The sequence below is a fragment of the Aphis gossypii genome, chromosome 3 (genome assembly GCF_020184175.1).
Source record: "Aphis gossypii isolate Hap1 chromosome 3, ASM2018417v2, whole genome shotgun sequence".
Lineage (NCBI taxonomy): Eukaryota > Metazoa > Arthropoda > Insecta > Hemiptera > Aphididae > Aphis > Aphis gossypii.
In genome coordinates, this window is record NC_065532.1 from 38,194,106 (window position 1) to 38,207,768 (window position 13,663).

General features: G+C 26.6%; 2 protein-coding genes across 2 annotated transcripts in view; one reads left to right on the top strand and one right to left on the bottom strand.

The window, feature by feature from the left end:
* Nucleotides 1-4,709, bottom strand: part of LOC114123845 (heparan sulfate glucosamine 3-O-sulfotransferase 5-like) — a 39,772-nt gene extending 35,063 nt beyond the window's left edge. Inside the window, exon 1 of the mRNA XM_050204717.1 lies at nt 4,379-4,709. The gene's annotated coding sequence lies outside the window, so the exon portion shown is untranslated. The remainder of the gene's footprint in view (nt 1-4,378) is intronic.
* Nucleotides 1-13,663, top strand: part of LOC114123846 (adenylate cyclase type 2) — a 237,478-nt gene that overhangs the window by 14,389 nt on the left and 209,426 nt on the right. The window lies entirely within an intron of this gene.

A 13,663-nucleotide genomic window follows, 5' to 3' on the forward strand; every position in this document is an offset into this window, starting at 1 on the left:
ACACTGTATTGTTTGCTAAGGCGTAGTCATGAATTAAACAAGGTATTCAATTTGTTCAACTGTTTAAATTAATTCATAATTTTTAAAGATAATGAAAAATTAATTATAGTTACGACTTATGACTTATGAATTAAAAAAAATGAATTTACATTTTTAATAAATTAAAGAAAATTATATCCATTATCCATGTTTGTGTAAAATGCGTGTTATATATTAAAAACTAAAACTTATTTTTAACGTTGAAGATACAGCTTTTAAAATAAAACATTTGATAGATACTAACCATCTTTCAATGTATGTTCATATAAATTATAAAAATTACTCGGATGTACATGAATCAAAATTAAATAAAATGGTAGAGTTGTGTTAAATAATTAAGTTGGAATATTGGATTATAAGTATTATTAATTTTAACTCATATATTTAATCAAACAGCATACATTTTATCAAACATTATGCAGATTGAAAAAATTTGATACTATATTATTTTTTTAAACAGTTTAAATTTTCCACAGAAAATCTTTTTAGCCTTTGTTATAGATAAAATGTTTTTCTTACTGAAGAAAAGCAATTTTTTTAAGAACTATTTACAATTAAATTTAAGTCTAGAAGTATATAATATATTATATTAAGAATCTATTACATTTGGAATTCTAATTATATTTAATCATTCCGCTACATTTATACAATACGTAAAAGCTAGATTAGGCTAGGTTAGAGAAAAAAAAATAGAAAAAAAGGGGTATAAGAAAAAAAAAGTTAACATTTTTATTATAACTTTTTAACGTAAATGTTATTAAAAAAAATTGTATACTACCTAGGCACTCCATTACCAATAGTAATATTGTGACATATACTTTATTATAAACATATAGATTATGAAAGTATAACTGACATGCAGTTATTTGTTTAATTCATAGAAATAAAACCACCGAATGATAATCAGTTATACGCATTTAAATTTAAGTATTTTTATTGCAACTAAAAGCTTTTTATGGAATTTATTCTATTTAAATTTCAATATTTCTGTAAAATAATCAATACTCAATTCAGTGGATGAAATAGTTTTCTCTAACTCAAACAACTATATATGTTATAACTGAAGCATATAACTCAATTTTTATTCATAATATTGATTGGTAAGTTATAAGTACCTCATTAAACCAGTAATGCAATAACGTTTTTAACTATTTGTATAATTTCCAATAGTCTTAATACTAATGTAAAGACGTCGTTAACGTTCTTATTAAAGTTAGGTTCAACATTCATGTTTTATTTTTTTTTTTTTTTTGGGGGGGGGGGAATAACATATTATTATTAAAAAAAATAAATTACGTTTTTTGATAAAATACATAGAATATAATAATAAATAATAAATATTTATAATAAAAATACGCGTTTGAGCTTTATTATTATAAATTATATATTAAATATAAAATAAACATTAAAAATATGCATAACAGAAATATAATATATTAATTGTTATTTTTACATATTTATATAAGTTTGGATACAAGAAAAATGTAATATTATTTGGGAAAACTCAAAAACAATTTTTTGTAAAAATGATTTCTGTTATAATAAAATACAAGAATGAATAACTTACATTTAGTAATAAATATTTAATGAAGTTCAATGTTCAACATCATTAAGTATTATTTTAAATATTGATCACATGTTGAAAATATAATAAATCATAGATAAATTAAAACATTATCAACATAGATAACATTAGATATAATTTAACTAAATAAGTACTAGGTATGTATAATGTTCGAAAAATGTTTTCACTAGTTAAATAATTAATTTCATTACTTTAATACATAATAATTATTATTATTATGTAATAAAAAAAAAGAATGTTTAAATGGTGCTTTTTATAGTAGAAAATCAATTATTTATTTTGAGATTTTCTTTGAGTATTATTTTTTTTTTTTTTTTTTAATTTAGTAACAAAGTAAAAAAGCATATTATTTACAGCTGGTTAGGTTTAATAAGTATCTAATAAAAATAATATAATTTCATTAATGATGTTAATACATTATCATTTCATGTATTATACATAAAATACTTGTTTATTTTAGACTGAATAAAAATCAATTTTCTTAGAATTCAAATTATAGATACACGCACGTGTAGTATACCTATACACATACAACACACGTTATTAAATATATTACAAAATAATTATTATCATGTTAATACTGATATCTTAATACTGATGTACGGTGTGTTATTTTGTAATTCTTAGTACTCAGTGTTATAAATTTACCAACTCAGTATGTCTTTGTTTGAAACGACGTGTATCTTAAATGGAAAAGTAAATTATTATTCTGGTGCAAATTCAACAATAATTTATTGAATACTCTTATTCTTATAATTTGAAAACATTTGAATTCATACAACTTGTGTAATGTGTATACAGGTACTATAGTATTTATAAATAAATTATACTTGTTCAAACCCAAAATGTAACAAGATAAAATTTATTTTAACATAAAATATTCGTGGTCGAAATACAATTTATAAGCAGCTGAGAGCATTTTTAAAATATAACCTTCTGTCAACGATTGTTACCATAAATTCTAGTAAATATTTTGTTGGCAATTCATTCTTATTTATGTATTGTTATTACAACGATATGTATTTACATTTTATTTTATGACTCCATATATTTCTACCAATATTTTAAAGTACAGTTAATTTTCATACTAATAATTGCACTGATCCGCCAGACATAAACATATATATTTTGAATTTGTTTCTCTGAATTAATTTGAATATACTAGCCATTATTTCCACTCATTAAAAACCATAATTCAAATATTATGATTTGTACGGGTTCACTAATAAAGGGAATTGCAGACCCACTTTGTTTTGATATGAAAGTATATTTAAAAATATATGATGTACATTCGACTTTTTTTCGATAATTATTATCGCTCATGATATACAGTTTTTCGTGCACAAACAAAAACATTGAAAAGTCAGTGGCCGCCAAATGTTATAACAACGAACGCATATACATAATATATATGTAGGCGAGTTTGAGTATTCCTATTTATTAAAAATACGTCGTGCGTAACGTACTCATAATTACCGTGAATAAAAAAAAAAAAAACACGATTTGCAAAACATGTTATGGTGTATTATTGACCCTATTTTTTCTGATTTTTCTTTTACATTTTTCAACCGTTAACGACTTAACATAACAATGGCTATAAGCTCTTTTATAAAATACGTAAATTCAGAATAAAAAAAAAATAATTAAAACTCGAGTCAATCATTACGATAAATTATTCGTCATTTTGTTGTCAATTATTATACTTTAGTATTTTTTTGTATTTTCTTTCATAATTTTTCGAAAACTTTAACACAAAAATATCAGTTACGGCGGGAGAATGGAAAACTTCCAAAAACTAATTTTATTAGAACAAAATCTATAGAATACAATTATAAAAACTATGTAGAGTACATTTATTTTCATATTATGTGTGTAGAGTTTTAAATACGAGTGGCCAAGTAAAATTGGAAAAAATTAACAATTTACACACTCATCACGGGGCGTTAATAATATCTCTCCCGTAGTTACGACCTATAGAGACGCGTGTCGTGTGCGAATACGACCGTGGTGGTCTAATAAAATAAATAATATTGTCATGATTATATTTTTGGTAACGTACTCGTGTTTGAAAAATGAAGCGATAATAATATGACAAAAAAAAAAAATAATAATAATAATAATAACAATAAATAATTGGCTACAGTGACGCGGCACTCCAAATAGGCAATTTCGGTACACAGACGCTTGGCTAAAACCGAACGGGTATCGTTCCGTAAAATATGTGTTTCGGGCGCCGTCGGCGTACAACAGATAACGATATCAACGTTATCAAAATGTTTCTATAATAATATCGTCGTATTGTCTATATTGCATCGGATATCGTGTTATAATAGTCAGCTATCGACATAAATCGTATCGCGACAACAATAAATATAATATAATATATTGTAATACGAATAAAATATACGATCGTGTCTCCGATCGGAGAGGTCTTATGACCGTATTAGGTACTTGGCGTCGTTTTACAGTCCCGAGCGGTGCAGTTGACGCAACGAAATCGACGACAAAACGTTTAAATAAAGAAAGAGGGCTACCGCGATTCTGTCCACACGTCGGATCACCGTCGTGTTTTAATTGATCGGTCGTAGACGGACGCTTAAAAATCTGCGTCGTGCAACGTCGTGTCGGCCGTGATATAGGCCGAACGACTAGTATCGATACGATGTATTATATTTATTTTAACGTCGTGACACACGATAACGACAATAATATTATTATACGCTCGTGACCACGGTCGTATTATACCGCGTTTACCTGGCGCATAGTTCCGGGCGGCGCGATCATTGCCGTGTGGTGGCGCAACGGTGGTGGCGTCGGTGCTCCCGGCGGCCGTTTGGCGGCGGACCCGGCTGCGGCGAGGACACACGAGGTACGTACCCAGTCGGTGGTGGGCAAGTCGTTCGGGGGGCGGGGTGGGGGACAGTTGATCGTGGGGTGAACAACGAGCGTCGGTGGCGTATCGCGTTTACTCGGCGTGCGGGTGGCGGCGGCATCGGCGGTTGAAGTCGCGGATCTGGCGGCGGCGGCGGCGGCGCAGGACTCGGCCGGGCGAGCCGATTGAACGTACTAAACGGTTGCCATCGTCGTCGACTGTAGTACGCGCGAGCGGGTCTCTCTGTCGATTTCGCCGAAATCGCCGCAAAGCCGCGCTACCGGCGCCGCAAGCGCGCGCACCCAAAAAACGAATGCCGACGAAACTTTTATTTCTGCCGTCCGTCCCCTCCGTTTTCATCCTTCCAAAAGCTCACCATCCTCGAACCACCCGGCTTTTATGTATTATTATTATTATTATTATTATTATAACCGTCGTCGTTATCGTTATTTTTTTTTTTTTACGATAAACGCATTACACCACACACTCACACGCACACAATCGTGTCACGTTTGTTGTCGACGTATTTTATTTACACCATATTATGATATATTATTACGCGCATATATTTTAATGTATATCATCTTTGTTCGTTCTGAACAGTTTCGATGAGTTTGATTTACACGATATCTGCACGTTGCAGTATTTGAACCAGTTATATATTGTTTCCACTCCTCTCGAAATCCTCATCACGTCGGTGTCAGCTGACCGGTCGTTGAAAATCCAAACGATCGAGTTCCTAACACAAGTCAACGCTCGTCATTTTGAAAAAAACGACTGTCTTGCATTTATCACAGGAGTCGAAAAATAATTATGTAGGGATAATAAAAACGCAAACGTAAAGAAGTCTCGAGAGCTCCTCTACGACTTCGATCATTTATATACATTATACATACATAAAGTGGTCACGTGCGTGTTTGTGTGTTCGTATACAAATATTGTTGTGTGGTGATAAAATAAAAAAATTCTACCGTGCGTGCATCGTATAATTTGACCCAATTCTCTTGGACGAAAAACAATTGACCTAGTAATAATTACAGGTAGTTTCTTTTCGTGGGTGGCATTTTTCCCTCTCACTCGTGGTCACCAGACATTAGCTATGTACATAATATAATATATACTTTATGATATAATATAATGGCGAAAAATAAGAAAGAAAAGGTTAACTCGGTTAAATATCAAAATTCAAAAATATAAGTTAAATGGAAATTCTGACATAATAATAAAAACAAAAAAAAAAACGTAACGAATAATATTGCCTCAAAAGATCAAATTATTATTTTAAGTCTGTGTTTAATATAACGCCTACACAATCAAAATATGTTTCGGTGCATTTGAAATAAATAATAGCTGAAAACATCTTCATGTATTTATATTAATCGCAGCTTGGTTTTTATAGTATGACGTATGTATTATAAAATTGTACATATCACATCTTTTTTTTTTTACTATAATAATATGCAATGGTAAGCAACTGAAAACTAAAATAGTATTTTTATATTAGATCATTTATTACATATTTTAATTTTATATTTAAAACATGGTGATCAGTCTTAAAGTTTTACTCATTTTATCACAATAATATACCTACACATACATTATAGTGCATTAAAAAAATGTATGAGTAGTTTATATTTATATTGTATGTATATTGTATAAAATTATAATATTTCATATTTTTTCACATTATTATAGTGAATTTTATTATTTTTATAATCTATATTAAGTTAATTTAATGTCATAATTCACATAATATACAAATAGCATATAATCCCTAATATAATATAATGTGTTTGCTCCCGGGTTAACAAATTTGGATATTAAATACAAAAATAATAAATAACATGTAATTTTCTAGAATTAATTAGCCATTTCTGCACGGTACAATTCATATAACGAGGTTTAATGTATTTTTGGATAGTACAAACACACAATACAAAAGAGAGGGCGGTGTAAATTATTTAATTATTATTAAAACGTATCATAGTAGCTAATAAACCTCATTTTCGTTTCAAAATAAAATTACGTAACACGTAACAGCCAACTGTTAATATCGTGAAAGCCGTTTCTTTTAGTACCTGCTTACTTATAGGTTTTGAATTATCTTTTATACGAGTATTAGGTCAGAGATATAAAACGTAGGTGGTGAAATATTATGCATGATGACAATAAAAGTAGAATACCATAAAATGTTTTTATGAAATAATATAGTTTAAAGTTTAATAAAATGTTTTATACAATGTAATTATCTGAAAAAAAAAATGATTAATATGACACGTGGCTTAACTATTATAATTATACAGTAAGACACATGCCAACAATCATACATTTACTCGATTTTTTTTTTCAAATTTTACTGGTGTAAGATTAGATGTAACAAATTATAATTGAATGGTATATTTTTTTTCTAAACTAAATTTTTATTGTCATTTTTAAGGGCCAATTATATTTTATTTGTATCTAACATTAATTGACCATGTTATGTGGATGCCGCCGTTGTATTTCTCTTGAAAAACAATAAATTATCTATTTTTATTAGAATATAAAGTTTTCCCATCTCAAATTAATAAATAACTTTTGAAACTCATGATTTTTATAAATTTGTATTAATGATAATAGAGTTATTTATAATATAAAAATTATCATTAGCATACATACCGTATACATATTTATATATTTTTTTAGATGCATGTGTAGATAACATTTGCTTTTACCGTTTAAACTGCAATACCTAGAAGAACACTAAAGATGTTAGATGTATTTAAAAAAAATAAATACCATTTCAAGGACTTGAGGTATAAAACAAAATTATTAAATCATCAGAAAATATATTTATCGAAATACTTCCCAACTGAAACGAGTGAAACGTATCTTTCTACATTTCTAAAACATGTAAGACGGTACGTGCATACTACTCATGTAAAATAATGTATATACAAAACTGTACAGTTTAATAAAATCTACCAGCACAATGTTTGTAAAACAGGAATCAATAAAATGTATGTTTTAAAAAGCTATATTTATCTGCATCGTAGTATTTTTCAAAGGATGGCATTTTCATTAGATGTACTAACGTTTCCTGCCTCAATATCCATTTTAGAAACAAGCATGTAGGTATATTATGCGTCGTGCGTAATAGTAATTAATTTTAATTAACACGAAATTAGAAGGGGCTATTTTAGTTTACCAATGTTTCACTTTCATCTAAATGAATAAAATATTAATTAATTAACAGCATTGATCATTTTTTTGAATACAACTAAGCGCAAGTTCAATAACGGGTTTGAAAGTTTTGTGTAAACGTTTCGAATTAATTACTTTCAAACGAAATTAAATAAAATATTTTATTATGTTCATAATTTTATCATTGAACTATTATAATCACAATATGAATTTATATATTATTTTTTTATGAAACAAAATAGATACCTATGCTAAACATATTTCAATACAACTTTATTTATTATGAAAACCGTATCAGAAATAAATAGAAATTCTTATAATATTAATAAAATTTTAATATTTTAATAATTAATAACGATGGTACATAATTTAAATACATAGTAAATTATTTAAGTATAATTAAATAAAAACTTCATTATTTTTAAGTGTGAAACATTTTCGACATTAATTTAAGTAATTTTAACTGTCTAAATGGTTAAAATTCAATAGTAGTTTAATACAATTATGTAAATATTGTATTATATTTTACTAAACGTGCTTGCATTTTAACGAATTATCTATATTCAGTCATATATTAAAAAAAGTTTAATAGAAAACTTTTCTAAGTTAAAAAAACCATCCACGAAGTCGTGGAAGCACTTAATAATATTGTATAAATACTATTTAAATTCCAAAATTAATAACTGATTTCTTAAATAGCTGGGTAATGTACTAAAAATATATTTGGTCATTAGACGTTGGTTGCTCAGGGTGTATCGATTTTTTAGTATTCGATTTATCAAATGAAATAATTAAGTTTATTAAATGCATTATAATCCAAGTATACATTATTATATTTAATTAATAAGCTTATAATGTAACCGTGAATATTTTTAGTATTATGAACGGGAAGTGTATTTTTACTTGTATGATAATAATAATAAATTCTATTGGTCAATGAATTAGAAAATACTGTTGTTTCTATTGAAAAAACGTGATTTTATAGTTTTATCTTTAACTTATTTAAGTGAAAGAAAAACTACTGACAAATTGCAAGGAAATAATAATTGTATGATTCATCCGTTAAAAAACAATTATTATCATAAAACAATATATTATGTGGTGGTATAGAATCAATATTATCGTCTAGAATAAATAAATTTTTACTAATTATTTAATAATAAGTATTTTTAATTTCATAGTTGTATTTTATACTTTTGTAATAATACAAGAGTAAAAAATGTATAATTATTATTGTGAATCGGAATGTAGAATATTATAATAATAGAATTTCTTATATATTACTCTCTATTAATAAACTTAAAACCTTTTTAAAATATTTGTTTTCAATTTTAGACATTTTAAGAAAAATATTTATTTGTTCAGGAATAATAATGATGGTTTTTGTTAAAAATCTGAATTATAACAGTGACGTAAATAATATAATGTAATATGGATTCAAAAAAATGCTTTAATATGGAGTAAAACTAGTCTGAATGTCCATTGTGTAGTTGCATACCATAAAGATTGAAAATCTAATGGAAATAGTACTTTGAATAGTAGAATTTTTCCATTTAATTATTCTTCGGAAATGTCATCGTTAAACTTAAGAGAAAACTACAAGTACCTAAATCGAAAATCGTTGATTAAATATAATCAGGTGAGTGCCGTAGTGACTGTGATTCACTCTGAATCGTTTTCCGAATGCGGTGGTTTACCACTATTTTTTATTATACAATAAATGAAAAACGCTGTATGTACTACGTTGAGATTAGTAAAGCTTTTGGTGAGTGTTTATTTACAAAAATCTGCTGTATTTTGTACTCATTTATTAATGAGGTTTTTATTAGTTAAAACTTATATCATGCGTATAAAAAAATTGTCGTAAATTGAAGCCACGAAATATTTTATATTCAGAGGCAGCAAATTGGTACTGTCGCCCTCAACCCCCCCCCCCCCCCAGTACCCACACTAAGACATCGACGACCCTTAATCCGACCTTGTTTACATAACATGAATTATACATTAAATGAGTGTCTAATAATATTATATTATATACACATATGTAAATTACACCTATATCCAGTGGTGTTCCTATAGGCTATAAGGCTTAATAGATGCAGTAATTCTTGATACTCTTAAGATTTTGCTTAAACATTATGTGTGTATTGTACATACTCTCTTAGGTTCTTTATTATATATATATGACATATGTATAACTTGTTAACTCAGTAGTCCTTTGGTATTTTTGACTGAATTCATTTTTATAGTTTTTATTTTTATCAGTCATCAGTGAATTATTTGATAATTGGTACGAAATTAAAAATTAATAAACCTATTCAGTTTTTTTTTTTTTAGATTCTAAAAGGAATGATGAATGTATTGATTTTACAATGATGTGTGTTTTTTTTTGTGTGTCTGTGTACAGCATAACTAGTAGATATAATGGTTTAATTTCAAACTTCGGCAGTGATTTCCGATGACAAAATTAATATCCTAGGTGCATTATAGAGGTAAAAAGTAAACATTTCCAAACAGTTTAAAAAGAAAAAAAAATAACGGAAAAACGTGAATTTTTACGCAAAACCAGTTTTCAATCAAATCGATTTTTTTATTTAGTTGTAATTCAAAAACTAATTACTATAAATACATGAAATTTTCACCAAATGTTTATATTCGTGTTATCTATATAAAGTCAAATTTTAAAAATATTTTGACTTTTTTTGATCTATTTATAAACCACTACAATTTTCGATTTTTCTAAGAGTTTTTTTTTTGAAGTGTCGATAAATTTTTTTGGCTGAGTCAAAATACTTGAAAATTTAATACAAGTTTTTCATAAGTTATTCTTATAGGGATTAAAAAATTATAAGAATACTTTAAATTATTTTTTTTTATTAGCATTTGAAATTCAAATATTGACGTAAATTCGTCAAAATCATGAATATTTGCAAATTATTTTGTAGGTATAATTCATTTTTGTATTAGTAGCTAAGAGATGAAAATTTAATAAAAAATTGTCCATAAGTTTAGCTTACAATAATTATAAAAGAACTTAAATTTTGGTGTATTCAAGTCATTAAAACATAAACTACCTTTTTCACCATCCACTGGAAATTATATCTTAGGCTGAAAAATCATCTTCGTTCAGAATTGTTTTTCATATACAATGATACCTATCATTGGATTAAAATTTAACACTTCTATAAAATATAATAATGATCCACACGGCACCTAATGTACAGCAGAGCGGTGTTTACTTACCCGTTTTTATATATATATATATAATTTTGGTCAAATTTAATTTTGTATGGATATTTATGTTTTTGTCAAAGAGCTTTGAAAATTCAAGAAAAAAATAGGATATTATACTTGGATTGATGAACAATTTATTATTAAAATCCAATAGTAATGGTGAGGATTAATCCCTATTAATAGAATTGTATAGCTGTCTATTTGACTGCTGGAAATAATATAACTAATCAGTAGTTCTATTTATAAAATACTTTTCATACTTATTTATATAGTTCATTATTTTTAAATATGTTAAGATTTTATTAATTTTATAAAACCATATAATAAAAAAACACAATGTGTAAACTATTTATAGTCAGGCACATGTTCATTAAAGTTGACAGCTTAGGATATACTCAACTTTGATGGAAATAACACTGCCTATAGCAAAATAATATAACATAATATATTATCACACTAAAACATATAGTCGTACACGTTGCTTCAAACTACATTTTAGTAGAAAATAAGTATATGTATTATATAATATATAACTTTGGTAAATTGTTTCAATATACCTCAAACTTTATTGGAAATCGTTTTTATCAAACCTCTATAGATACAGCCCAAATATTGACCTAAACTACAAAAATATTATATTATTTTGCTTTGGTACATACTACGTACAACCATTCCAGCAGAGTATTTTGTTTGTGGTTCATCGAAATAATGACTATAAATTCTGGACTATTAAATAAGTCGTAAATCGCAAAATTGTTGTTTTGTAAGGCTAATGATTTTGTATACCTATTTTGTATTTGTATTCATATTATAAGTATATCATGAACAATTCAGTGAAATTTTTGTAGATCTGTTTTACGATCGCTAAATTGGACACGCTATCCAGGCATTACCCTTAACATTTGTATGCAAATATGTTGTATTTTTTTATCGAGTCATTGAAGGTCTAATCGATTATAATTCATACTATAGACCACAGTCATATCTATATAATAAATTATATTATTTTTATTTGTTTGTATAAGCTGAGCTGAGGATACTACTTTCAAAATATTTGTACTGAGTTCGAATACATCGAACCAACCAACTATTAACGGTTGTCTAATTTTCAAGTAACTATTTTATTTATAATAATATTATATTCATATTAACATTATAGTAGTATAATACTAGTATTTATAATAATAAAACGCAATATTAACATTATTTACTCAATGCTTATTATTATAATAATTAATAATGAAGAAGAGAACTCAACACGCAAATAATAAAATATATGTGGTTTTTTGACAGGGATCGTAATAATACCCAATGCGCCATTGAATTGTTAAATTAAAAAATATAATATAATTGTTATCATTAAATGATTACAGTATTATCATCAACATACCTAAAGAATTATAAATAGTGCGGCATCAAGTTTTTCAGTGTTAGTGTTAATCAAGAATAATATCCCCGTGAGATAACAAATAACATTTTATACCTAACCTAAAGGGAGATTTACCAAGCATACTCAGCCTTATTTAACAATAAATTCTTCAAACTCTGTTTTTCAGAATATTTAAACTTACTTAAAGACCAAATTTTCTAATTTTTGAAATTTTTTGTTTTAGGTACTTAAGAAGTTTTCTGTGCAATACAAAATTCTGTTTTTAAATTAATGATAACTCGATTAATATCGATAATTTTTTTTTCTTTTTTTGTTAATAATAATTATCAAACATTCGAATTGATAATTGTTTTGTTATTTTTATGTACCTACCTAATTTATAATTACAACGAGTGATTTTTTAATTATTAAAATATATTAGCATGGATAAAAATCATAGAAAATAATGATTTAATAAAAATATTAAATATATAAAATATTTGATACTTACCATAATGCTCATTATACTTGGACTATTAAACAAAAATATATAAATAAATAATATAAATGACTAAAATGTTCAATTTTCCTTCTAATCCTCTAAACCATTATCAATTAACCTATTATCCTTAGTACACAAATTACTCGTTTGAATTATGACATTGAAATGTTAAGATTATTAATAATTATTTATAATTTATTGTTTATCTCCTCACAATACTTCTTGAGTATTATAAAAAAATCTCAAAAATTTGAAAATATAATCTATATTAAAGTATATTTGAAAATTCTCAAAATTCGTCATTCAAGAAGAATGAGTAGTTGATCAAGTATTATGAATCACTCTATATTGTATATAATATATTATATACGTACTTTTAGATGACATTTTGAATTAACGAGAGCGCGAACAATTTTATTGATATTATTAATATAATCATGTATACGTAAATTTCGCATTTTGCATAAACGCTATTGATGCGTTTTAAAACGACGTTGAATCATGCTTAACCATGTCACCATGTGATTCACTTCGTGCAGACGACGAGTAACAATATAATTTATCGTATTACACGCGTACCAAGGGTGAAAATATTTGGCAAACAATTTTTTTTTAATGAAATCACCAGTCATCAGTTGCCTGCATAATATATCTTTTTATACTCAACCATATGCGTGTATCTTACCTCTGTTATACGGTCAGATCAAAAATAATATTATATTATGCATAATTACAAATACGATATCAACTACTGTAGGTATATTATATATATATATATATATTAATAAAACTTAAAATCGTTACTTTAGTAAGTCTCAGTTACGTTTACAAAATCCAAGGCAATTATGTTTTTCATCGGATCATATGACATTGGTTATG